General features: G+C 40.0%; 1 protein-coding gene across 2 annotated transcripts in view; it reads right to left on the minus strand.

Annotated features, from left to right (window-relative positions):
* The window catches only part of LOC126377827 (uncharacterized), an 848,135-nt gene that overhangs the window by 819,262 nt on the left and 2,708 nt on the right, over positions 1–26,165 (minus strand). The window contains exons 2-3 of one of the 2 annotated variants that reach the window (XM_050025755.1): positions 18,519–18,579; positions 8,089–8,149 (exon numbers count right to left, since the gene is read on the minus strand). The gene's annotated coding sequence lies outside the window, so the exon portion shown is untranslated. The remainder of the gene's footprint in view (positions 1–8,088; positions 8,150–18,518; positions 18,580–26,165) is intronic. The other variant, XM_050025756.1, reaches the window with a different exon arrangement.

Raw genomic sequence — 26,165 nt, forward strand, 5'->3', positions numbered from 1 at the left:
CCAGACGAATACTAACATAACGTAAGCTTACAACTATATTCCCATTTACATCCATCGCAAGATGAACTAAGTACGCGCTTCGCCGAGTTTTTTTTACTTGAGAGATGGTGAGACGTACATATTCGCCTTGTCGATTGTAAATTACCAACCATTATCTATCCAGGGACTACCCAGGCTAGGTTCCCCATAAAACACGTAGATGGCGCTGTACAGATTTGCCAACGTTTAACCTTCTAATTTCATGGCTAACAGACATGAATATTTGCAACTACATTTTTAATTATTTCAATTATAACCGTAAGCAACTTGTACCTTTGTTTTCGTGTATAAATGATGGCCTTTGATATTACACCCAGGTACAATTACACCTTCCAGAATAATAATGGTATTATTCTGATCAAAATAAAGAGATGCAATATAGGTAGCAACACTATTATATACGTATCTGATCCAAATATTGCATTATATTTTCGAATAATTATGTGGCAATGGGGGGAACAACAGCCTCCGTGGTCTAGTGGTTAGAGCGTTAGGCTCACGATCTGGAGGTCCGGGTTCGATTCCCGATGGGGACATTGTCGAAATCACTTTGTGAGACTGTCCTTTGGTAAGGACTTTTCAGGCTTAAATCACCTGATTGTCCGAAAATAGTAAGATGATTCCGTGCTTCGGAGGGCACGTTAAGCCGTTAGTCCCGGCTATTAGCCGTTAAAAACACCTCCACCAACCCGCAGTGGAGCAGCGTGGTGGAGTATGCTCCCCCCTCCGGTTGATTGAGGGGAGGCCTGTGCCCAGCAGTGGGACGTATATAGGCAGTTTATGATTTATGATATGTAGCAATGAGAATACAGGTTTATCACGTTAAATCTGGACAGCGCCATCAAATTTTTTAGGAAACGTAGCCTGGGAGATACCTCATTAATTGATTCCGGGTAAAAATTTAGACTGCAATAAAATAATTTACTAACCTTGAATAAAACTAGCGTTATCTATTACGATATTTTGTTTACAAACATTAAATTGGAGATGTCTTTAGAAAAGGGTTAAGTAAGTAGTACGATTTACTCTGAACCGACGTGAGTGTATGAAGCGCTAGCGATTGATGAATGTGGAGGAAGGAACCATGAGAAGTGTGTCAGGATCGAAACAAATGGAATTCTATAGCCTCAGCTTATCCTGCTGGGAAATAGGCGTGAGTTTATGTACATTGACAGTTTTTAACATTGATAGTTTTTAATAATTAGTCATTTTTATTTATTTATTTTAAATTTGGATTCTATGCAGCTTAAAACAATATGGGACTGAATAAAATTAAAACTTTCAACTCAGAATCATGGTTTGAATCATCCCTCAAAGTTTTCGTTACGATGTCACTTAAGTACACCATTTTGTAAAAAGGCGTTTACGAAAGGCGATGAAATGTAGTCCGCGAATCCTGTTTTCATCTCACATCGCCGCAGGAGTTATCAAAGACCGAGTTCGGTCATTACTGCTTCGGTGACTGAATGTTTTCAGTTCCAGTGCAACTTCCAAGTTATGGGAATCTGAGCCGGATCCAGGATTTTCCTCGATTGGTTTTAAAGGAAAATGCGGGACTTTTCAGGCTACGTTCGCCAAAAATAATATAGATAACGCTGGAGAGATTTAACGTGATAATTCTTCATCAGCCCATTAACGTCCCCACTGCTGGGGCACGGGCCTTCCCTATGGATGGATAGGGAGATCGGGCCTTAAACCACCACGCGGGCCCAGTGCGGATTGATGGTTATTAACGACTCCTAATGCAGCCGGGACCAACGGATTAACGTGCCTTCCGAAGCACGGAGGAGCTCGAGATGGAAACTTTTTTTTTGTAACCGGCCTTTGCGAAAGTTGCTTAAATTCAACAATCGCAGACCGAGCGCGTTAACCGCTGTGCCACCGAGCTCCTCAACCTAGTTTAATATGGTGGTATGGTTTATTTTAAACAGATGTTACAGGGTTCTCGAAGAGAAAGAATTAAAGAAATATTAATTAGGATACAGAATAACAATCCGTGCCATTCACGGCGCGAGAGAGAGTGTGTGAGCGAAAAGGCATGAGGGGCCGTGCATTTAATCGCTGTTAGTTTTTTTTGTTTCAAACGCTATACAGCCTTGTTACACTAGTTTTTTATACTTTGGAAAACAGACAGTCATACTTAATACAGCATTAAAAGTAATAACTGAAAACAATGAGTGCCCACAATTTCAATTACTCGGGTTTCGGTATTTTTCTCATTACCCAGGTACTTCTCATTACATAATTATTCAAAAATACAATGTAATTGCAGACGCATATAGAAAAATAATTGTTGCTTGATATTTCCATCACGTTATGCATAGAGATATGTTGCTACCTATATTGCTTCTCTTTTTTAATCAGAATAATAATGGGGTAATAACAAGGGTCATAATTTATACCCAAAAACAAAGATAAAATATGCATATGTCTGTTATCCATGAAATTAGAACGTTAAAAAAGGAAACAAAATGTTTACAGCGTCATCTTTATTGTTTTTGAGGGACGTAGCCTGGGAAGTCTCTTTATTCGATGCCTGGTACAGTGAGACGATTACTGTGTGGTGAAGGCAAGAAAGAAAGAAAGAAAGAAAATATTTATTCAGCAAAAAATACATATAGGACCAGAATCTGATGGCATAAAAAAAAGTAAAAAAATATTGATTTTCCTAATCTTCTTCTTATCGTATGGGTTGTGAGGTGACGTACCAACCTCATTAACCCTGGTGTCAGGGTTACTATTGAGCCGCCAAAGGCCCCTGACATGACTCATGTAACGACTACTTACTTACATCAGTAAGTAGTAACCGGGACCAACGGCTTAACGTGCCTTCCGAAGCACGGATCATCTTACTTTCGGACAATCAGGTGATCTGCCTGTAATATCCTAACCAAACTAGGGATCACAGTGATTTTTGTGATATGTCCCCACCGGGATTCGAACCCGGGGCCTCCGGATCGTGAGTCCAACGCTCAACCACTGGACCACAGAGGCCGATTTTCCTATGGTAATGTTAAACTGTCTCCTGGAGATTGAAAACTGAAGACAAGGCACTGGCCTAAATTGGATATTGAAAATTGAAGACAAGGCTTAGGCCTATTTTGATCGTGATTTTCGAATATTAAATTACTAAAGTCAAGGCTGTATGGTCCTTAAATCTTTGCCTGCCTTATATAAGGCGAATTTAAACAACAACAACATCAAGTCAAAGTACATGTTTTGTCAACAATACTGAGATTTTCCAAAGATTCCTTGAAATTATTTTAAATTTCGTAATAATATCGAAAAAAACACTTAGATCACAAGCAAGAAATATTGTTTACATTGTTTATTGTAAAATTAGTGAAGAAGCAGTTGGAGATCAACCGCAATCTTCGATTTTGAATCGCGTCCAAAGTTGACCGATAAGTGGGACTAACTACTTTTCATCCAATTACCCGAGTGTTGCATACTATAGAAATTTTATTTCCCCATTTGCCATCATATTCTGGTACACCTATAATTACATATAATTAAAACACATAATAACGGGTTCTTACCGCGTTTAAATCAGGGATACGAGACTGATATGTCTGCCGGTAGAAAATTATGGATCTACCTACTCCACTCCAATCTCATCAGTCATCCCGTGATCATGGCACTTGCAACAGTGTCGAAATATCGTACCCCTGATTTAAATGTAAGTAAGAACCCGTTATTATGTGTTTTAATTATGACAATTGCCGCGTAAACCTAAAACAAATAATTACATATACCTACCTATATAGTTAAATGGTACTTTGCGAAAGTTGCTTAACTTCAACAATCGCAGACCGAGCGCGTTTACCGCTGCGCCACCTTTTTGCGATTGCAAAGGCCGGTCATAGGATGGGTGACCACAAAAAAAGTTTTCATCTCGAGCTCCTCCGTGCTTCGGAAGGCACGTTAAGTCGTTGGTTCCGGCTGCATTAGCAGTCGTAAATAACCACCAATCCGCACTGGGCTCGCGTGGTGGTTTAAGGCCCGATCTCCCTATCCATCCATAGGGAAGGCCCGTGCTCCAGCAGTGGGAACGTTAGTGGGCTGATGATGATGAAATGGTACTTAGTAATAGAATTATAAATAATGCCGAAACGGCTGCAGCTCAGCAAATGCTGTAGCCTAGCTGTAGCTAAAATATGGCGCTGATTTTCAGCCACCACATTTTTATCCCTAAAAAAGTAGCATGGAGAATGCTACACCGACAAAAGCGTGGCTCTTGAATTAGTGATGTGACGAGTGGGACGACCACGCCGGCGGGGTGGGTATCGGGGTCCTGAAGTGTTTGTTGTCTATGGCTGGTATTTTGAGGAGCAGCTCACTCCTCCCTGGATCCGGTACTGAGTTATTGCAACTATTCCAAACTGGGTTACTTCGGGATCAAAGTTCGACACCCATTGTTGTCAGTATTGAAAGAATTTATTTGTTAGCAACTAGAGTTTTAACACTTCATCTTGCTTGTTTTTGAAAAGTATATTTGAAAAAGAAAGATGGAAAATACTTTTTATTTATAATTACCTAATATTTTAAGGTTATGTTAAGTTGTTATTTCACCTATTAGCTACACTATAGCATAGAATGTGGAATAATACTAAGTATAGAACAGCAACTCTCCGCTCCCCACCAGCGGCTGAGCTAGGTTTACCTCACCCCCCGTCGGTCTTTAGACTTCAATCGTACGGGCGTCAGGCGTCACACACACAGATGCGCGTGTACGACAACGTGAAAGTGTAGTGTCGATGTAAAACGAGGTGTTTTGTATGAACTGTCCGGGGTGTGTCCATAGGTACAGCATTACATGACTGTTAAGTCAGAGGTACAGCATTACATGATGAACTAAGTACCCGCGTTTCACCGAGGTTTATGAGATCAACTTTATAATGTGTTTTCTTTTGTTTTAAGTTAGTGATTATTTAGAAGATACGATTGCATGGGATTAACTGTCTGAGAACTGATATTAGGCAGCTAAATTACTCAATTGTATAACAATATTTTATGGTTTTTTTTAAAGAACGTCTAGGGCCCTGTGCCGAAGTTTTCCTTGCAGCTTCTTTTCCCCGGCTATACAGGTTGTGAGAAGCTGCAGTAGTTTTAGGCGGATGAGACGTTCGTTATGTAAAAATTGACGATTCAAAGTGTAAATGTTACCTACTGAATAAAGATATTTTTGGATTTGAATTTAAACTTACTACGGTGCTGTGGTTCACCGGCTAGCTTCTCAAACGGGCAGCGCCGGTTCGAACCCCGGTACCGTAAAAAAAAAAATACTCATACTCATACTCACCGGACTTGCACCAATGAGTTATTAACTCTACACAGTTGGCTCGACCATTATATATAGCTCACCACCAATCATGTTGGTTTAACAGAAAACTCTGTGAAGTGTGGGTACTTAGTTCACCTTGCGATGGATGTGCTACGTTTTATTTCAAAATATTTCAACAATTTACAGACTTTAATGTAACATTTACGAGCCGCAGTCTGGAAAACTGATAGGATATTAAATATCCGTCACACGACGACATTTTATCTGATTCGGATAAATTATATTGATGTGTTTTGTAACCTTTGAAACTCATAAACGGCTCACTACATACGTATTTATAGAAAAGAAATTATATACGTTGTTTTAGGTTTACGCGGTTAGTGGCATTGATTCCTGCAGACACCTCCTAATTTTATTTTAAATTATACCCGTCATTTTCTTACCCGCAGAAAAAGAAAGGTACGTATGACTGACAACTGTTAATTTTAGAATGAAACATTATCCGGGCGAATAAAATAGGCATCTCGCTGATACGCAATCCGTTTGACGTGTCCTGTCAAATTAATTCTGTCGGGTCATTGGCTAATATAAAATATTGTAAGGGTTTTTTTTAATTTGTGCATAAAATTACCGTGCGTTCCATAAATTTTATGCCTGTCCCTTTCTTTTCAACGGATAAGAAAATTACAGGTACAGTCATGAGCAATATAATGTACTCACTTTAGGACTCTGTCGCACTAACATATTTGACATTTAGTGAGACTTAGAGTTCAATTTGTCAAAAAAGTTAATGTGACATGGTACCAAAGTGTATACATATTAATGCTCGTGACCGTACTTATAACTTAAAATTAGATGGTGTATACTGGAATCAGTAGAAGTATTTTGTATATTTTTCATCACAATAAGAAGGTCTGTTTCCTGTTTATCAAAACTTATAAGCCCTGTATCACACCCCGGACACTTCATACAAACAACCTCATCTTACACAGACACTACACATTGACATTATCGTATACACGCATCTGTGTGTGTGACGTCTGACACCATACGATTCAAGTCTAAACTATGTTCGAGGGGGTGAGGTAAACCTAGCTCAGACGCTGGTGGGGAGCGGAGAGTTGCCGTTCTATACATAGAAGAGGTATTCTTTAAAACTTGCTTGTAAAGATTTTCATTGTTACAAGAATGTGTTTATCAAAACTATACTTGTATGTTACATATGTTACCACCATCACCATCACCAGCCCATTAACGTCCCCACTGCTGGGGCACGGGCCTTCCCTATGGATGGATAGGGAGATCGGGCCTCAAACCATCACGCGGGTCCAGTGCGGATTAATGGTTATTAACGACTGCTAATGCAGCCGGGACCAACAGCTTAACGTGCCTTCCGAAGCACGGAGGAGCTCGAGATGAAAACTTTTTTTTGTGGTCACCCATCCTATGACCGGCCTTTACGAAAGTTGTTTTACTTCAACAATCGCAGACCGAGCGCGTTAACCACTGCGCCACCGAGCTCCTCACATATGTTACAAGTGTCAATATTTATTTTACAAGTTTATTTTACAACCTTTCTACTTTTTTGATATACTTAAACGTAATTTACGCGTACTTCTGAGTAAATGGGAAAAGCAAAGTCTTACTATTCAGTAAGTCTATTGGGAAGGAAATTCCCAGTAGTTCAACTGGTAAGACTACTCGGTAAGACTACTTGGAATAGGGGGTAACTTGTAGCTTGTGAACGTGTAGACTTGTAATAAGTTTTGGTAAACACGGAACTGGTAGTACCTGCGTGTTAACAGCGTAAAAAAAACATTCGTATGATGCGAATTCATTCGAATTCGGTGTTGATTGAGAAACGAGTGAGATCCGATAGTGGTAACGTGGATTTATCAAGTGATGCGGAATATACATGTATACATATATAATATTGATATGAGGAAATTGAATAAGATAAACATGAACCCGTTGAGAATTTATTATTTTTTCTTTTTTTTTCATACTATTTTTTTTAAATGCGGCCGTAATACTTTTCGTTTGGTGGCGTTTGGAGCTAAGGGCTCTCACCCGGTACAAAATTTAAGTCAACAGGCCTGAGGGTGCTCAGTTGGGCGCGAACCTCAGCTCAGAGCGTCTTAGAGAATTATATATTTGAGAGATTCGACCCCTAGTGGGCTGATAGCGATAAACGGTGAACGAGTATAATGTCGACCACGCTGGCAGGGTCGGTGTCGAGATCCCGAAGTGTTTGTTGTCGCGAGCTGATTGGCAGCCTTCGTGCCTTGATAACCGAGTCGTCAGGACCGTTACGTCTATCGGGCGCCGATTTTATTCAGTAGTTCAAGTTTGATATATAATAATTAAATTTAATAAACCTAATGTAATCCACCTTACAACCCACACGATAGAAGAAGTACTACTTAAACCATATTTAAAAAATGACCAATTAATGTTTTCTGACTTGTCGAGGCATTATTTCATTTGGGTATTTTTGCGAAAGTTGATGGGCTGGCAGAGGAAGACCGAGAAGGACTTACATTGACCAAATTGGAGATGTCCTTGGGAAAGGTTTAATACGATCTAATCGGCGTGCGTGTATGAAGCGATTGATGGATGTGGAGGAAGCAAGAGAAGTGCGTCAGGATTCTATAGTCTCTGCTTACCCGGGTGGGAAAAGGCGTGAGTTTATGTATGTATGTATTATCGCCATTACTCGCGGCATACATTCACATTAAGTTTTGATAAATAAAATTAAAACTTACATAACGCGTTGATTTGTCGTAAAACATCATCAACCCGCAGAAGAGTAGCGTGGTGCGGTTCCTGGCGGAAAATTAATAAATATATTAGTGTTTTTAAAATATTTTCAGTTCCACACTTTTACGACGATATAAAAGAAAAAATAAATAGAAAGAAAGAAAGAAACATATAATATTTAGGATACCACAGACACGGATTCCATTATAATGACGTCACATCAAAAGTCAACGCACACACGAAATATTTTCTATATAGAAACATGGAAATTCCACTTGATATCAACTCAGAATCACAGCATCATCCCTAAAATATACGTTACGGTTACACTAACACCCTGTATAATAAAACTAAGTGTGCAATGTCAACAAAATGTCAAATAGTGAGATTACTTCAATGTAGTCTGTGTGATCCGTGCTTCGGAAGGCACGTTAAGCCGTTGGTGCCGGTTACTACTTACTGATGTAAGTAAATAGTCAGGGGCCTTAGGCGGCTCAATAGTAACCCTGACACCAGGGTTGATGAGGTTGGTACTCCACCTCACAACCCACACGATAGAAGATGTAGCCTTTTTATCTCAACACCCTGTATGTATGTTCGTAAGCTACAACACCAAACACGAGTTCACTCTGAAAGTTCCCCGTCACGTACACATTTACCCGACTGCACAGAAGGAGGGTAATGAGTTTACCACCTGCACAGTTACCCTGCTAATTTGGGGACGTCGTGTTTTTAAACAGAAAAGTATGCAGATTATGTAAGTTGGAATTGTTAGAGAGTTTCGTTGTGTGTAAAGCTAATTAAATGTCAGAGAGATGTGCATTTCTATGGAATTAGTACGAATCCCTAACGGCTTTTGGCCAGGTTCAGTAGTTGAGCGTTGCCTCACGATCCGGAGACCCCGGGTTCGAATCCCTGAATGTCACAAAATCACTTTTTCATCCCTAGTTTGGTTAGGACATTACAGGCTGATTACCTAACTGTCCGAAAGTAAAATCATCCGTGCTTCGGAAGGCACGTTAAGCCGTTGGTCCCGGGTACTTCTTAGTGATGTAAGTTGATAGTCGTTAGGTACATAAGTTAGGGGCCTTTGGTTGCTCAATAGTAACCCTGACACCAGGGTTGATGGGGTTGGTAATCTAGCTCACAACCTATACGATAGAAGATCGAATCCCTCTGTCGGATTTTACGACACGGTAGATAAGCAGCTGAATGTGTTCTTTTTTTATTCGCTCCCAGCAACGTAGAAATTCATTACCTTTTCGTTCTAAGCGCGACAGCGAAACAACGGTTTATTTAAAATCTTATTAGTTGGCAACACTGTACTAGCGGCCCCTTCAGGTACACTAGGCGAAATAAATCGGGAACAGAACGCAATCAAGCGACGCGATGATTCGATTGTACCTCCAGAGATTCCGCTGGTGACAATTCTAATTTAAACTTTCCGGAGGGCTGCCGAGACTTCTAACGACACCAGTATAGTAGCTTCAACATAAAAAAAATATATAATTCTTACTAAATTACAAATAATTAAAACTGGACTACTAAAACTAAAAACAAAAAGAAACAAAAGTACACGCGAGTAGGCTCAATTAAAAATGCTTCTTAAGTAGCTTCATATCTTATTTATTTATTTAATAAAATAAGAAGAAGGCACGTTAATACATTGTTTTAAGTTTACGCGGTTATTATCATAATTAAAGCACATAATAACGGGTTCTCATATCCCTATTTCAAACGCGGTAAAAACCCGTTATTATGTGTTTTAATAATGTAAGAATAAACCAAAACTAAAATCATAATAAAAAATAAAATAATGTAAATAATTATAAATACAATGCATCCCGCGACTACCAACCACCATATTATTAAGCTATGATACTGTTAGTATACCATGAAACTTGGAGGGATGGGAAAAATTTATTAGCAGGAGTTGTTATAACTTTGTATTGTAGCCGATTTTGTGATATTTTTGTTGCTAGCAGCAAAATTTGGGTGTTGCATGACAGAAACAACTATAAAGTCATTATTCAACACATAGTACCTACCTAACAGGATGTTGAATTAATCGACTGAAAATAATCTTACACGCATGAGCATTCAAATTGAGAAAAGCGCCTGATGAAATAGAAATGCAATTACTCAACACATTACTTTTTCATTGCTTTTTATTTTCATCAGGCGCTTATTAAACCATACTTTTACATAAGAGGCGAATTACTCAAGTAATAGAATTATGCGAAATGAAAGTTATTCATATGAACACGAGCGTATTTTCGCATTTGCTAATATTGTATAAACGGAAAGAAATATTGTACAATGAGTTATAATTTTCTGAGACGTATAAATCATGCCTGGCGCTAATGCGTGCTGTGGAGGCGTTGGTTTTGTATGGATGAGACTTGTTTTTCAGGTGTATTAGCTTCAGGATACGGTAGTGGAGAATACAAACATGACATAAGCTCACAACTGTATTACCATTTAGGGTAGATAGAGGTACATCCATCGCAAGATAAACTACGTAACTACCCATCCTTCGCCGAGGTTTTTTTTTACTTGAGAGGTGGAGAGTCAAACATATCTGCGTTGTCGATTGTAAATTACGAGCCATTATCAAAATGAATGACTATCCAGGCTAGGTTCCCCAAAAAGAAAACTTAGATGGCGCTGTACAGAGTTGCCTAATTTCATGGATATCATAACAGACATAATCTCTCTCTCTTTATTTTAGGTCCCCGATACCGACCCCGCCGGCGTGGTCGACGATTTCCCTCATTCAGCGCTTATCGCTATCGACCCACTAGGGTCGATTAATTCTTTCAAATATTTTTCCTCTCAGACGACGCCCTGAGCCGAGGTTCGCGCCCAACTGGGCACCCTCAGGCCTGTTGTCTTAAACGTTGTACCGGGTGAGAGCCTTCAGCGCTCCCCATTTGTCCGGCCAAGTAGTTAATGCCATCTGCGGCAAATCTACAATAAGTCACGTCAAAAAAAAAAAACTCTTTATTTAAGAGCTGCGCTCTTGTCGGTGGAGTAATCGTCATTACTCCATAGATAGGGCGTGTAGAACGGTGGTTGGCCCAATCGCCTTCCGTTCCAACAGACATAATATGCATCTGTTATCTTTGTGTTTGGGAATAAATGTTGACCCTTTTTATTACGCCCAGGCACAATAACATTTTCCACACATTATTATTGTGATAAAAACAAAGAGAAGCAATATAGGTATCAACATCATTTCATATATCATCATCATCATCACCATCAGCCCATTAACGTCCCCACTGCTGGGGCACGGGCCTTCCCTATGGATGGGTAGGGAGATCGGGCCTTAAACCATCACGCGGGCCCAGTGCGGATTGGTGGTTATTAACGACGTCACGTAAAAAAAAAAGATAATATATTATGTAATTATTTATGTAGACTTAGCTATTCAGCACCAAATCGTAAGTCGACTTTTGTCCACCACTGTATTTTATCACATTTTTAGCCAGGACAAACATGGCCGTAGAAAAGGAACCCCGAGACACAATCTGATAGAATTTTGCTAGAATCATAGGTGTTTGCGCCTAGCATAAATTTCATAGCAAAGTCTTACAAGAACGTTGTTGAGTAATATTAGTTTGAGTAATATTTTTATAATATAAATTGTAAGGTAGATCATTCTTTTTTCACTTTTTCGTTTGGCTTTGTCTCGCACACACTATCTGTAAGCGTCGTAATTTTATAATCCTAAATTATATCAAATCGAAGACATTCAATCAATCAATCAATAATACTTTATTGCACAACGACATATGCAAAGTACATAAACATACGAATAAAAACATAAGTACAATAGGCGGCCTTATTGCTAAATAGCGATTTCTGCCAGGCAACCTTAGGGTGAAAGAAGTTAATGCGTTAGAGCACGGACTTGTGCAATAAACATATAATGATACGAATAAAAAAAAATATACACATATATATACAATATATGTATATACCATACATTATCGAGTTTCATTGAAGAAATTCCATTTTTGGGCTTAAACAATAGGGAAGGCATAAGCTTTCATTACATGCAAGTTCCATCAGTGGACGTTCTTGGACCAGTTTGCCCATTCTCCTTTCAATAAACAATTAAAGCGTAGTCGTATCCACTTAGTTCTATCGTGGAGATATGTTTTTCTTCACCGTTCCTCGAGTCTCCCTGAATATACGGCGTTGTTCTCTTATAAATCTAATGTTCACAAGTAGGTACCTACTTTTATTAATGTTTTATTGCAATTTCCATTAATGTTTGTGTTATAACAAATACATAACGTCCCACTGCTGGGCACAGGCCTCCCCTCAATCAACCGGAGGGGTATGGAGCGTACTCCACGCTGCTCCAATGCGGGTTGGTGGATGTGTTTTTACGGCTAATAGCCGGGACCAACGGCTCAACGTGTCCTTCACGGGATCATCTTACTTTTCGGACAATCAGGTGATTCAAGCCTGTAAAGTCCTTATCAAACAAAGGACAGTCTCACAAAGTGATTTCGACAATGTCCCCATTGGGAAACAAACAAATACATTATATCTAAATTGGCTAAGGTTTTGGCAATGAGGAATTTTCCAGGCTACGTTTCCCAAAAACAATACAGGGTGTAAGTGACATCGTAACAAATACTGAAGGGGATGATTCAGACCATAATATTCTGACCTAATATCAAGCGGAATTTTCCGTGGAAAATTTCATGTTATTTTTGTTTCCTTTTATTTTATTTTCAATTCTATACTTCTGCGATAGAAAATTCCGCTTGATACTAACTAAGAATAATTGTTTTAAGTTTACGCGGTTATTATCATAATTAAAGCATATAATAACGGGTTGTTACCGCGTTTAAATGGGGATATGAGACTCCCTCCCGTGGGTGCCTCAGTCTTAAACGCGGTAAGAACCCGTTATTATGTGCTTTAATTATAACTAAGAATAATACTAACGCGGAATCATCCCTCTCAGTATTCGTTACGATGTCAATTAATTACACCCCGTACAAGTATGTACAGGGTATAGCTACCCTAGCTATACAAGTGCGTACGGGTGTTAGTGACACCGTAACAAATACTGAGGGGAATGATTCAGACCATGATTCTGAGTTGATATCAAGTGAAATTTCCTGTCGGAAAATTTATGAAACTTTTAGTGTTTTTTTTAATTAATTTCAGTTCCAATACTTTTGCGACAGAGAATTTCACTTGATATAAATTCAGAATCATGGTCGGAATCATCCCTCAAAAGTTTTCGTTACGATGTCACTACCCCTGTGTAAAAATAATTGTTAATACTTGATATTTATGATATTTCTCCACCAACCCGCAGTGGAGCAGCGTGGTGGAGTATGCTCCATATCCCCTCCGGTTGATTGAGGGGAGGCCTGTGCTCAGCAGTGGGACATATAAGTATAGGCTGTTGATGTACTTGATATTTAGATTAGATATTTATGGTATATACAATTATGTTGCTACGTATATAGATTCTCTTTATTCTGATCAGAATAATAATGGGTGGAAGATGTGTTTATAACAAATAGAAAACGACTTTTGTTATAAAAACACATATGCGCGTGTACGATAATGTCAATGTGTAGTGCCTGTGTAAAACGTGGTTGTTTGTATATACTGTCTGGGGTGTTTAGGTATGATACCTACCCAGTAACATCCCTGTCCGCAATTTTGAATTCTAAACCCAAAACTTTCTAACCGCCACTTCCTATTACGAAAAATATTTTATGAGAATTTTAAACAAAACCAAAATGTTCGAGAACAATTAAACCCAAAAGTATCTTTGCAACAATTTGGAGAGAGGTCGTTCACATTATTGTAGAATTTTTGTCATTATCACAGCCCGGACCAGTCCGGAAATTCCCTAATTTTTACCGCGCATTGAAACTATTGTAACGACCCGATTACTCTAGCCATAGAGGCAGCCAATCAGCTCGCGACACCAAACACTTCAGGACCCCGATGCCGACCCCGCCGGCGTAGTCGACGATTTCCCTCAATCAGCGCTTATCGCTATCGACCCACTAGGGCCGATTAATTCTTTCAAATATTTTTTTCTCTCAGACAACGCCCTGAGCCGAGGTTCGCGCCCAACTGGGCACCCTCAGGCCTGTTGTCTTAAACGTTGTACCGGGTGAGAGCCTTCAGCGCTCCCCATTTGTCCGGTTAAGTAGTTAATGCCATCTGCGGCAAATCTACAATAAGTCAAGTCAAAAAAAAAGAAACTGTCATAGACAAGCGCCATCTTTAAATTAAAAAAAAACAATAGAGACAAAATGGAGTAACCAGAACGACACCGTTTTATTTTCCCGCTCCTTATATTCATATACATATTCAACAAAGTTATACCAATTCTATATTCTAATTTCTTCAGAAACTATTGTAAAATGTTATTGAAATATACAGGGTGTTAGAGACATTGTAACGAAAACTTTGAGGGATGATTCAAACCAACCAATTCAAAAAAACACAAAAGTTTTTTTGAATTATTTTCCTATCCATACTTTTGCGACGGAAAATTCCACTTGATATCAACTCAGAATCATGGTCTGAATCATCCCCCTCAATATTCGTTACGGTGTCACTAACATCCATACCTACTTGTAGATATGGCTACCGTATGTACTTGTACGGGGTGTAAGTGACATCGTAACGAATACTGAGAGGGATGATTCAGCTGATTATTCTGAGTTAATATCAAGTGGAATTTTCCATCGCAAATGTATAGAATTGAAAATAATTTAATAAACTAAAAAAATACATGATTTTTGCGACGGAAAAATCCACTTGATATCGACTCAGAATCATGGTCTGACTCATCCCTCAAAGTTTTCGTTACGGTGTCACTAACACCCTTTATACACGTATTTACCGAAGTAGTTGTTCTGTTTAATATTTCGTTATGCAGTCTTTTCCTTAACACAGTAACGTTTCTTTCCCAACATAATAATATATCACTCTGTCACTTCGTAAAAAAACATGAAAATTATCTCAGGGGGCGAAGGAATGTGGACGGAACCCTTCTTCGGGTGAAAAAGGTATTGTCTTGTGTGTCTTCTGTCCATTTGTCATTGTCGGCCAGGTGTTATGCGGTCAGATGGGGAACCTTCAGGTGCTTGGATATTGGGGAAATGCTCGTTTCATTTATTATCTCTGCTAACTCATCATCCCCCAGCGTTATCCCGTTTTCCGCTTACCTAATCAGATTTCACCCTAAGGTTGCCTGGCAGAAATTGCTATTTAGCAATAAGGCCGCCTATTGTACTTATGTTTTTATTCGTATGTCTATGTCCGTTGTATATGTCGTGGTGCAGTAAAGTATTATTGATTGATTGATTTGACAGGTCCGGTTATTTACAGAAGCGACTGCCTGTCTGACCTTCCAACCCGCGAAGGGAAAACCAGCCCAATACAGTTAGAAACTGCAACAGCAACACATCTTTTAAATCAATGTAGGTATACATTACAAGTTATTTAATAACTAGAAGAACACATTCAATACCAGACGTTTTTATCATTTAGGTAAGTAATCATTAATCATACAATAAGCTTTTTTACATAAAGTAAGCTTCACATGAGCTTTAAATTTATTTTCTGACAAATTTAAAATATTATCTGGTATTTTATTTGTAAAAACGTACTTATACACTTTCCAGGCTTCATACCCCAATAAATATAGATAGTGTTACCTTCGTTTACCCTCGAATTAAAAAAAAAATCAGATGCCTTCCAACCCGCGAAGGGAAAACCAGCACAATACGGTTAGGGCACATACCACCGAAATGCATTTCACGATGGTTTCCTTCGCCGCTGAGCACGTGATAATCATGTATGATCCAAACATGAATTCGAAAACAAATCCGACAATGTTTAGGCCTGTGCTGGATTCGAACGTGCAACCTCAAAGTGAGAGGCAAGCGTTGCTTGTTTGGTAGACCAACTGGGCTACGGTTTCATATCATATTGCCAACATAATAATACGGAAATAATGACGTCACGCCTTACTGGAGTTAACTCGAGTTAAGGTTGAGGCGCCGTTTAAGAATACGAGTACGGTCACGAGCATTAATATGTATACACTTTGGTACCATGTCACATTAACTTTTTTGGCAAATTGAACTGTAAGTCTCACTAAATGTCAAATATGTTAGTGCGACAGAGTCCTAAAGTGGGTACATTATATTGCTCATGACTGTACCTACCGTTCTTGAAGTCTACTTCTTCTATCGTGTGGGTTGTGAGGTGGAGTACCAACCTCATCAACCTGGTGTCAGGGTTACTATTGAGCGGCCAAAGGCGTGACAAGGCTCATGTAACGACTACTTACAACAGTAAGTTGTAACCGGGACCAACGGCTTAACGAGCACGGATCATCGTACTTTCAGACAATCAGGTGATCAGCCTGTAATTTTCTAACCAAACTAGGGACCATAAAGTATTTTTTGTGATATATCCCCACCGGGTTTCAAACCTAGGACGTCCAGATCGTGAGCCCGACGCTCAATCACTGGACTAAAGGAGGTTTTTGAAGTGCCTAAACCAAATAAAAATGCTAAGAAAACAAAAATTAGGTGGAGATACCCATGTCACTCCTAACATGTCAGCTGGCGACTGATAAATGACCAGGTGGGAGTGGGACATTAGTGGGGGTGTCGCCACCCCACATTGTGGTGCTGGTGTCACTGGTGGCGAGTAGCGAGAGGCGATTTGCCGCGACTTTTATGATTTATCTAACAGTTTTTTTTTTGACGTGACTGTCAGTAGTGAACGCGGCCTAGAGCTCGTTTATTGTCTGTGCTCACCTGTCAGTGTCTACTCTATTATTGTCAGCTAATCTATGTTTCTCGTATCACAGTGATCTTCTAATGTAAAAGTATAATTGATATAATTAATAAATAATAGTGCTTTGATTCGGGACACTTCATTAAAATATAAACATACATAGTTACAGTGACTTATTGTACATTTGCCGCAGATGGTTAATCTACAATCTATAAATCTACAAACGAGATCCCGAAATTTACGATATCTCGTCTAATTCATAAAAATATAAAGTTAAAAAGAAAGAAAACTGCTTGTTTGTGACAGTGAGGTTAATTAAAACAAAAATATTTTCTGAAAGAAAACGAAAACCTTTATCATTCAATAAATATTACTAACTAAATAAGTAATTAAGTTTACTTTGAAAATCAGCATAAGTAATCAAAACAAAAAATATAACTCAAGGAGATTCGCCGAATCCCGTCAGTCTCGAATGTGATCTCATCATGTTATGCTTCGGGATTGATCTCGAAAAATTTGACGAGAACTAGCATGATCGGGATTGCATTTACTACTTCTATGTCGTAAGTTAGTAATTACTGTAGATAGCCTCAGTAGTCTAGTGGTTAAAGCGTTAGGCTCACGGTCTGGAGGTCGACGAGCCGATGGGGACATTGTCGAAATCACTTTGTGAGACTGTCCTTTGTTTGGTAAGGACTTTTCAGGCTTGAATCACCTGATTGCCTGGAAAAGTAAGAGGATTCCGTGCTTCGGAGGGCACGTTAAGCCGTTGGTCCCGGCTATTAGCCATAAAAATACCTCCACCAACCCGCATTGGAGCAGCGTGGTGGTGCATGCTCCATACCCCTTCCGGTTGATTGAGGGGAGGCCTTTGCCCAGCAGTGGGACGTATACAGGCTGTTTATGTATGTATGTGTGTTATGTCTTTGACAAAGTGCATCGCTTATCTCTTACCGCTATCGCTGGGTACTTACAGGGCCAACACCTGGGTTCTATTACAGTTCGTGTGGTTAATCATGTTTTCTTCGCTAATCAAGCTAAGGTAGAACATGGCTTGACCGGATCATATTAGTTTTGAACGGGAATGCAATCTCGACTCGAGATCGCAAATTCGAGATCCGGCGGGATTGGATTTAATCCCGCAAGATCTCGAAATTTGCGGGATCAAGAATTTGACAAGTAACAACGGATACTTTAATGTTTACGATGTAGCGTTGCTCGATAATCAGCAGTATATTAATTAATAATATCATCATCATCATCAGCCCATTAACATCTCCACTGCTGGGGCACGGGCCTTCCCTATGGATGGATAGGGAGATCGGGCCTTAAACCATCACGCGGGCCCAGTGCGGATTGATGGTTATTAACGACTGCTAATGCAGCCGGGACCAACGGCTTAACGTGCCTTCCGAAGCACGGAGGAGCTCGAGATGAAAACTTTTTTTTTTGTGGTCACCCATCCAATGACCGGCCTTTGCGAAAGTTGCTTTATTTCAACAATCGCAGACCGAGCGCGTTAACCGCTGCGCCACCGAGCTCCTCAATATCATTAACTGATTAAAAATCGATTTAAACTATGGTATTTGAATTGTTATATAACCGATAATATAGGTGGAAGTACCTGTATTGGGCTGGTTTTCCCTTCGCGGGCTCCAACTTTCCAAGCAGACGAGCAGTCGCTTCTGTAAAAAACCGAACTTGTCAAATCTTCAAATCAAAATCAAATCAAATATACTTTATTGCACACAACATACAAAACAAATTAACACAGATGATGATAGATACAGTACAAACAAACCTTCAGGTGAATGTTTTCACTGTCGCTTCCAATCTATTATAACACATCCTAATCCTAATCTAGCCTACAAGATCCCACTGCTGGGTAAAGGCCTCCCCTTCCTCTTTCCATTTTTCGCGGTCCTGTGCGTACTCCGACCAGTCCCTCCGGCAAGCGTCCAAGTCGTCACGCCATCTTTTTCGAGGTCTACCACGACGCCCATACACACACAACACACACACACACACACACACATTATAACACATAACCCTCCTTTTTGCCTAAGTCGGGTAAAAAGGGGCTTCCTTAAATTGCAAAAATTACTTCCCAACCACAATTTTCATAGCTAATCCCTTGGAAAAAAATGACTTAAGATTAAATGTAATTATCCTGAACATTTCAAATAGTACCTAATGTATAAATTAATGTGGAGTCAGGCGCGATATTTAACGGAGATAAATTGTAGGACTAGTATAACTCAGTCGGTTAAAAATAACATTTTAAATTGTACAGAATGTGGCGAGAAAACGCCGCGATTTTAACTTGGTTTTTTTTTTTGACGTGACTTATTGTAGATTTGCCGCAGATGGCATTAACTACTTGGCCGGACAAATGGGGAGCGCTAGGCTCTCACCCGGTACAAAGTTTAAGACAACAGGCCTGAGGGTGCCCAGTTGGGTTGGTTGTTTTTGAAACCCATAATTGTGATAGCCATAATAGCGTCATGGGTTCGAATCGCACTAAAACCACATCTTCTTATCGTGGGTTGGTGGATTACCAATTTATTTACGCTACAAAGGACGACAATTTACATAAAATAAAGAAACAATAGAGAAATAAATCTTAAAAAGAATAAAACAACACTTAATGAACTTTAAATGGTTAAAGATTACTCAGAAAAACGAACATTCACAAAATTTAGATAAGTAAATATAGCTGGCGTGGAGTGTGCTTGTATAGTAAACACTTACAATACAATACAAATACACTATATTGTACCAAAATAAAAATACATAATTACAAAAAGTCTCTTAACTAAGTACATGGCAAATGGCGGCCTTATCGCTTAAAGCGATTTCTTCCAGACAACCATAAGGTGAGGAAAATTGAAAAAAAAATTGAAAGATTGCGGTTACACTTCTGCCTACCCCTTCTGGAATACAGGCGTGACCACTCCACACCACAATACAATACAATACAAATACAAAGTGTATTGCACCTGTATTGCACCAAAATAAAAAGAAATAATTACAAAAAGTCTCTTAACATACACACACAAACAAACATGGCAAATGGCGGCCTTATCGCTCCACGCCAGCTATGTTCAAGTCACAAATGCTCCGGTACTAATTCATTTGGTATAAACCGACCTATCCGAGGAGGAGGAGTCCGGGTTCGATTCCCGATGGGGACATTGTCGAAATCACTTTGTGAGACTGTCCTTTGTTTGGTAAGGACTTTTCAGGCACCTGATTGTCCGAAAAAGTAAGATGATTCCGTGCTTCGGAGGGTACGTTAAGCCGTTGGTCCCGGCTATTAGCCGTAAAAACACCTCCACCAACCCGCATTGGAGCAGCGTGGTGGAATATGCTCCATACCCCCTCCGGTTGATTGAGGGGGGGCCTGTGCCCAGCAATGGAACGTATATAGGCTGTTTATGTAAACCTACCTATAAGAATATGGACACGCAGCGTGCTTCAACCATTGTCTGTTTTCTTAGGCGAGTAATGTTCCATCATTAATTACAAGAAGGAAAACATCCACCTGCCGCCTGTTTGGGGTGATAGCGACGAACATTGCCCTCTTAAACACCGCTTAATCACGCCACGAGGGATCTGGGGTGATCAGAGGCTATAGAACGAACAATAATACGCGCAGAAGGGACATTTTCCGCTACGCACGGGCTTGATTGAAGACATCTAGGTGTGCGTCGCTGGTTATAGGTAAATAAGAACACGTATGCTTGAATTTAGAAATGGATTGTAATATTTGTAAATTGTAACATACATACATAAACTCACGCCCATGTTCCCCGAAGGGGTGGACAGCGCCACAAATAATCAGAACACTATTTGCAGCCACTTTTGATACATAGTCCTAAGATGGCTAATGATGAACCGTATAGTGATAGGGGATCAGCCTATCGCCCATATAGCTTCATCATTTTTGGTAGGACGCTTTCCCTGTGTCGGCTTTTACGACATGCACGGGAGGAAAGGCAGCAGAACACATTCTATGTTTTTTCTTTACTCCCAGTTCAGCAGAGGAGATTTTGAAATTAATTATTTAACAAATGGAGAAAAAGCAACACCCCGTCGCCATGATGTTAAAAGTATAGAAGCAAAGAAAAACTCAGTGTTGCCATAATTTTAAACATAAATTTTAATGTGTACTACACACTAGGTTCGAATTTAAAAAAAAACATTCGGTCTTACGAATTTATGTTTGTTTTGAGCCCAATAAAGAGTTTTCTATTTGAATTGTATTTTGAGAATGCGACGTATGCGTAAGTAGTCGTTACATGAGTCATGTCAGGGGGCATTCTTCCTCTTCTTCTATCGTGTGGGTTGTGAGGTGGACTACCAACCTCATCAACCCAGGTGTCAGGGTTACTATTGAGCCGCCAAAGGCCCCTGACATGGCTCATGAACAACTACTTACTTACATCGGTAAGTAGGTGATCAGCCTGCAATGTCCTAACCAAACTAGGGATCACAAAGTGATTTTTGTGATGTGTCCCCACCGGAATTTGAACCCGGGACCTCCGGTTCGTGATCCCAACGCTCAAACAAATGTTAAATACGTAGGTTTCCCTATGAGGCGGCGGACAGTTTCTTCCGAATTCGGTGAACACGACTTTATCTCTCTGTAAGTACATAGATTATTGGCTGATTCCTGGTAGTGGTCGCCTGGAAGAAACTGCTTCAGAGCAATAAGTCGCATTTGTACTGTTGCTAAATGTTTGTACTTATGTCACTCCCCGGACACTTCATACAAACAACCCCGTTTTACACAGACACTACACATTGACGTTATCGTACACGCGCATCTGTGTGTGTGACGTCTGACACCATACGATTAAAGTCTAAACTATGTTCGAGGGGAGTGAGGTAAACCTAGTTCAGACGCTGGTGGGGAGCGGAGAGTTGCCGTTCTGTACGTAGTATTATTTCTTTGTGTGCAATAAAGTAGGCAACCTATATTTGATTTGATTATAACTGGATACAAAACTTAATATTCTGTTAGCGCATGTCTACGATTTGCAGGAATCCTTAGCCTCAGACATTTATAGTAATTTCCAGGGAGACTGCCAAAGATTTGAACTTCATTAGACATTCCTGGAAGTCACCAAGTCTAAATCGCAGAACGGTATAGCTATTAGCTCATGCCACATAGTTTCGTAGTTAAGGACCTTTTTTTTTTTTGACGTGACTTATTGTATATTTGCCGCAGATGGCATTAACTACTTGGCCGGACAAATGGGGAGCGCTGAAGGCTCTCACCCGGTACAACGTTTAAGGTAACAGGCCTGAGGGTGCCCAGTTGGGCGCGAACCTCGGCTCAGGGCGTCGTCAGAGAGGAATTTGAAAGGATACTGTAGTGGGTCGATAATGATAAGCGCTGAATGAGGGAAATCGTCGACCACGCCGCCGGCGTAGTCGGCATCGGGGTTCTGAAGTGTTTAGTGTCGCGAGTTGATTGGCTGCCTCTATGGCGGCAACAAATATTCATATTTATGTGTATTATCATACATTGGTGCTAATTCCTGTAAATACCATCTAATTTTATTTTAAGTTATATCTGTCATTTTCTTATCCGCCGAAAAGGAAAGGGACGGGTAATCGACAAGCATAAAATTTATGGAACACACGTCAATTTTAAGCACAAATCTAAACCAACCGTCTAAAAATTTTACGTCAGTCAATAACCCGACACATTAATTTACTCATTCTTCCTAAAATTAAGAGCTGTGAATCATCCGTCCCTTTCCTTTTCGACGGATATGAAAATGACGGATATAACTTAAAATAAAATTAGGCGGTGTCTGCAGGAATCGGGGCCATTGTCATTAACGTTAATTTTAAAGTTGGACATCATTCGCTATTCAAAATATTTTGTGTCAATCTTTACTATTCATTCATCAATGAACTCATGTATCATGTATCAGTATCATGGCTCCACTTACTAGACCGTGGACCGTTATCTATTTAATATTTGACACAAACATGCATATTAAAATGGCTAGAATTAGACAGAACGCAAACAGTATAACATTTAAGTGCATTTCCGTGTTATACAATAATTAGCGAACGTCAAAACCTTCAACTAAGTATATTAAAGTGATCTAGCTAATTGGAAAGCCAGACGGCATAATGCAGTGGTTGAATAAAGTAGGTATTGGCTTTGATTGTTGCAGACACCTTCTAATTTTATTTTTATACCGGTCACACTCTAATCCGCCGATAAGGAAAGGGACCGACGATTGTCAACAAGTTAATTTTAAAGCGAATGAATAACCCGGGCGAATAAAATAGGCATCTCGCTGGTACGCAATCCGTTTGACGTGCTGTCTACTTAACTGTCGGGTTATTGGCCGATGTACAATTTTTAGACGGTTGTTTTAAATTTCTGCTTAAAATTGACGTGTGTTCCTTTTTCCTTCTTTCCGTTCCTTACATTTTATGCCTGGATGGGATGGGTAATCGACAGGCACAGACATGTGACAAGAAAATAACAGGTTTAACCTCTTAAAGCCGAAGTTTCCAGACACAGTAGTAAAACGATGGAGTTTAGATTTTAAAAGGACTGTCGGCGTTACGACTATGACTTAAAATAAAATTAAATGGCGTCTGCAGGAATTAGCACCACGATACAATAACATCTGAAGTAAAACAATTCAACTAATCTTATCAAACACTATGGTGTGGTTATCTTAGCTTTCTTTATTACAGTTTCACTTTTCTCTCTTCATCGATTAAATTCAATAAGTATATATTCAGTAAGTAACGTAGTTACCACCGTTCTACACGCCCTATCTGTGGAGTATTGAAGGCGATTACTCCACCTACCAGAGCACAGCTCTTAAATAAAGAGAGAGAACGTAGTTACACTTTGAATTAAGTAGCTTCCTAGGTCGAATATAAATTAGTAAGTAAGTAAACCTAAAAAAAATAGGAAGGATTTATAATATTTATTATGGCTGGAGACTCAAAGTCAGAGGGGGTGACCCTAGGTCTGCGTCTTACCTGGTCCAACGCCTGTCAGTGACTGTGAAACGGGGCAATGCCGCTAGTGTAATGGGTTCGTTTGGACCAGGTCAGATTCAGAACACTTAACGCCTAGTTGGACGTGACGAAGTTACGTATGTTTCGGTTTATGTGACAAATTGTATTATTATAATAAAATTGTAAAATGTTAATAAATTATATTTATAATTGTTTATAGGTTCTCTAGACCTTCAAGTAGTGGCAAAAAGGTTTATAGCTCATTTAGTTTAGTTTATCTATGAAAAAAATAATAATTACGATCACCGCTACAAATACGCCATCTATTGTCGCTGAGCGAAGGTCCCAACACCCTTAAAGCAATATCAGACAGAGCCGATTTATATTGAGTGACAGAGACGGACTATTTTGAAGATTTATAACGGTCCAACGCCATATTTCATTTCGGGATATGAATTTTACGATTGACGAATGTCCACCATCGTTGACAGTTTAGAATTAATAGCTTAGAGCTGTGCAGTTATTACTGGATTGGATAAATGATGGGGTATTTAAGGCATGAACGCGCGTGGATGCATTTTTTGTATGTTAGACTGCGTGTTTTCTATACAAACGGAGATACTTACAAGCAACGGAAGAACACGCATCCACGCGCTACGCTGCATCATGCGGGACAGTGTGAGAATCGCCTAAAAGTCACTGTGGCAGAAGCAAAAGTTCAATCACTGAGCCCAGCGAATTATTTGTAAACTGGTGAAATTATGAACCATTAGTTGTTATAAAACAATATAAAACAGCCTCCGTGGTCTAGTGGTTAGAGCGTTAGGCTCACGATCTGGAGGTCCGGGTTCGATTCCCGATGGGGACATTGTCGAAATCACTTTGTGAGACTGTCCTTTGTTTGGTAAGGACTTTTCAGGCTTGAATCACCTGATTGTCCGAAAAAGTAAGATGATTCCGTGCTTCGGAGGGCACGTTAAGCCGTTGGTCCCGGCTATTAGCCGTAAACACACCTCCACTAACCCGCAGTGGAGCAGCGTGGTGGAGTATGCTCCATACCCCCTCCGATTGATTGAGGGGGGCCTGTGCCCAGCAGTGGGACGTATATAGGCAGTTTATGTTATGTATGTGTTTTTCATCTATTACAGAAACGACATGTAACCAGGAGGTCATAAGTGCAGCGCGTTAATTAATGACTTTGCAAGAAACTGATTGGACTTTTGTAGCTCATCGTACATCGACTTGCTTCCTAATCGGGGAGCACCGTTTCGAACCCCGATCTTGCGCCAATGAGTTAGCGATTTTCACACCGTTGACTCGGCCATGCTTATCGTGTGGGTTGTGAGGTGGAATACCAGCCTCATCAACCCTGGTGTCAGCGTGATAATTGAGCCGCCAAAGGCCCCTGACATGGCTCACGTAACGATTCCTCACTTACATCAGTAAATAGTAACCGGGACCAACGGCTTAACGTGCCTTCCGAAGCACGGATCATTTTACTTTCGGACAATCAGATGATCAGCCTGTAATGTCCTAACCAATCTAGGGATCACAAAGTGATTTTTGTGATATGTCCCCACCGGGATTCGAACCCGGGGCCTCCGGATAGTGAGTCCCACGCTCAACCACTGGACCACAGACGCCGTTATAGACGGCGATAAGGCTCACCACCTATCACGTTGGTCTAACAAAAAACTCAAGTGACTTTGGCGGATGTGTGTACTTTGGCGGATCAATAATAACCCTGACACCAGGGTTGATGAGGTAACCCACCTCACAACCCACACGCTAGAAGTTTCAAATCTTACAACGCAATAAAACGGGCTCAGTAAATATATTTTTCAATGCCCAAGTACATTTGCGAAGAATTTAAGGCAATGTCGTTGTTTAAGCCGTAACATACATTAAGAGGACCGTTTAAAAACAATTTAATAGTACTTCGCCTTAAGTTACTGGGCCAGAAAGACTATATATCGGGTATTAAATGTAGCTATGAGAATGGCGCCTTAAGTTGGTTTCGTTCTTTATTATCATAGTCTGTTTCATGTTTTAAAATTGTGTTCCGCGTTCGATTCCCGATGTGGACATAATGTAAGAAACGACAATATGAGACTGTCTCTTGTTTGAGTAGGACTTCACAAGCTGAACCATCTGCAACCTGCAACCCGCAGTGGGGCAGCGTCACACCCTGGACACTTCAAAACACCTCGTTTTACACAGACACTACACATTGACGTTAGTATTAGTATTAGTTAGTAAGGCCGCT

Source organism: Pectinophora gossypiella, chromosome 24, assembly GCF_024362695.1.
Source record: "Pectinophora gossypiella chromosome 24, ilPecGoss1.1, whole genome shotgun sequence".
Lineage (NCBI taxonomy): Eukaryota > Metazoa > Arthropoda > Insecta > Lepidoptera > Gelechiidae > Pectinophora > Pectinophora gossypiella.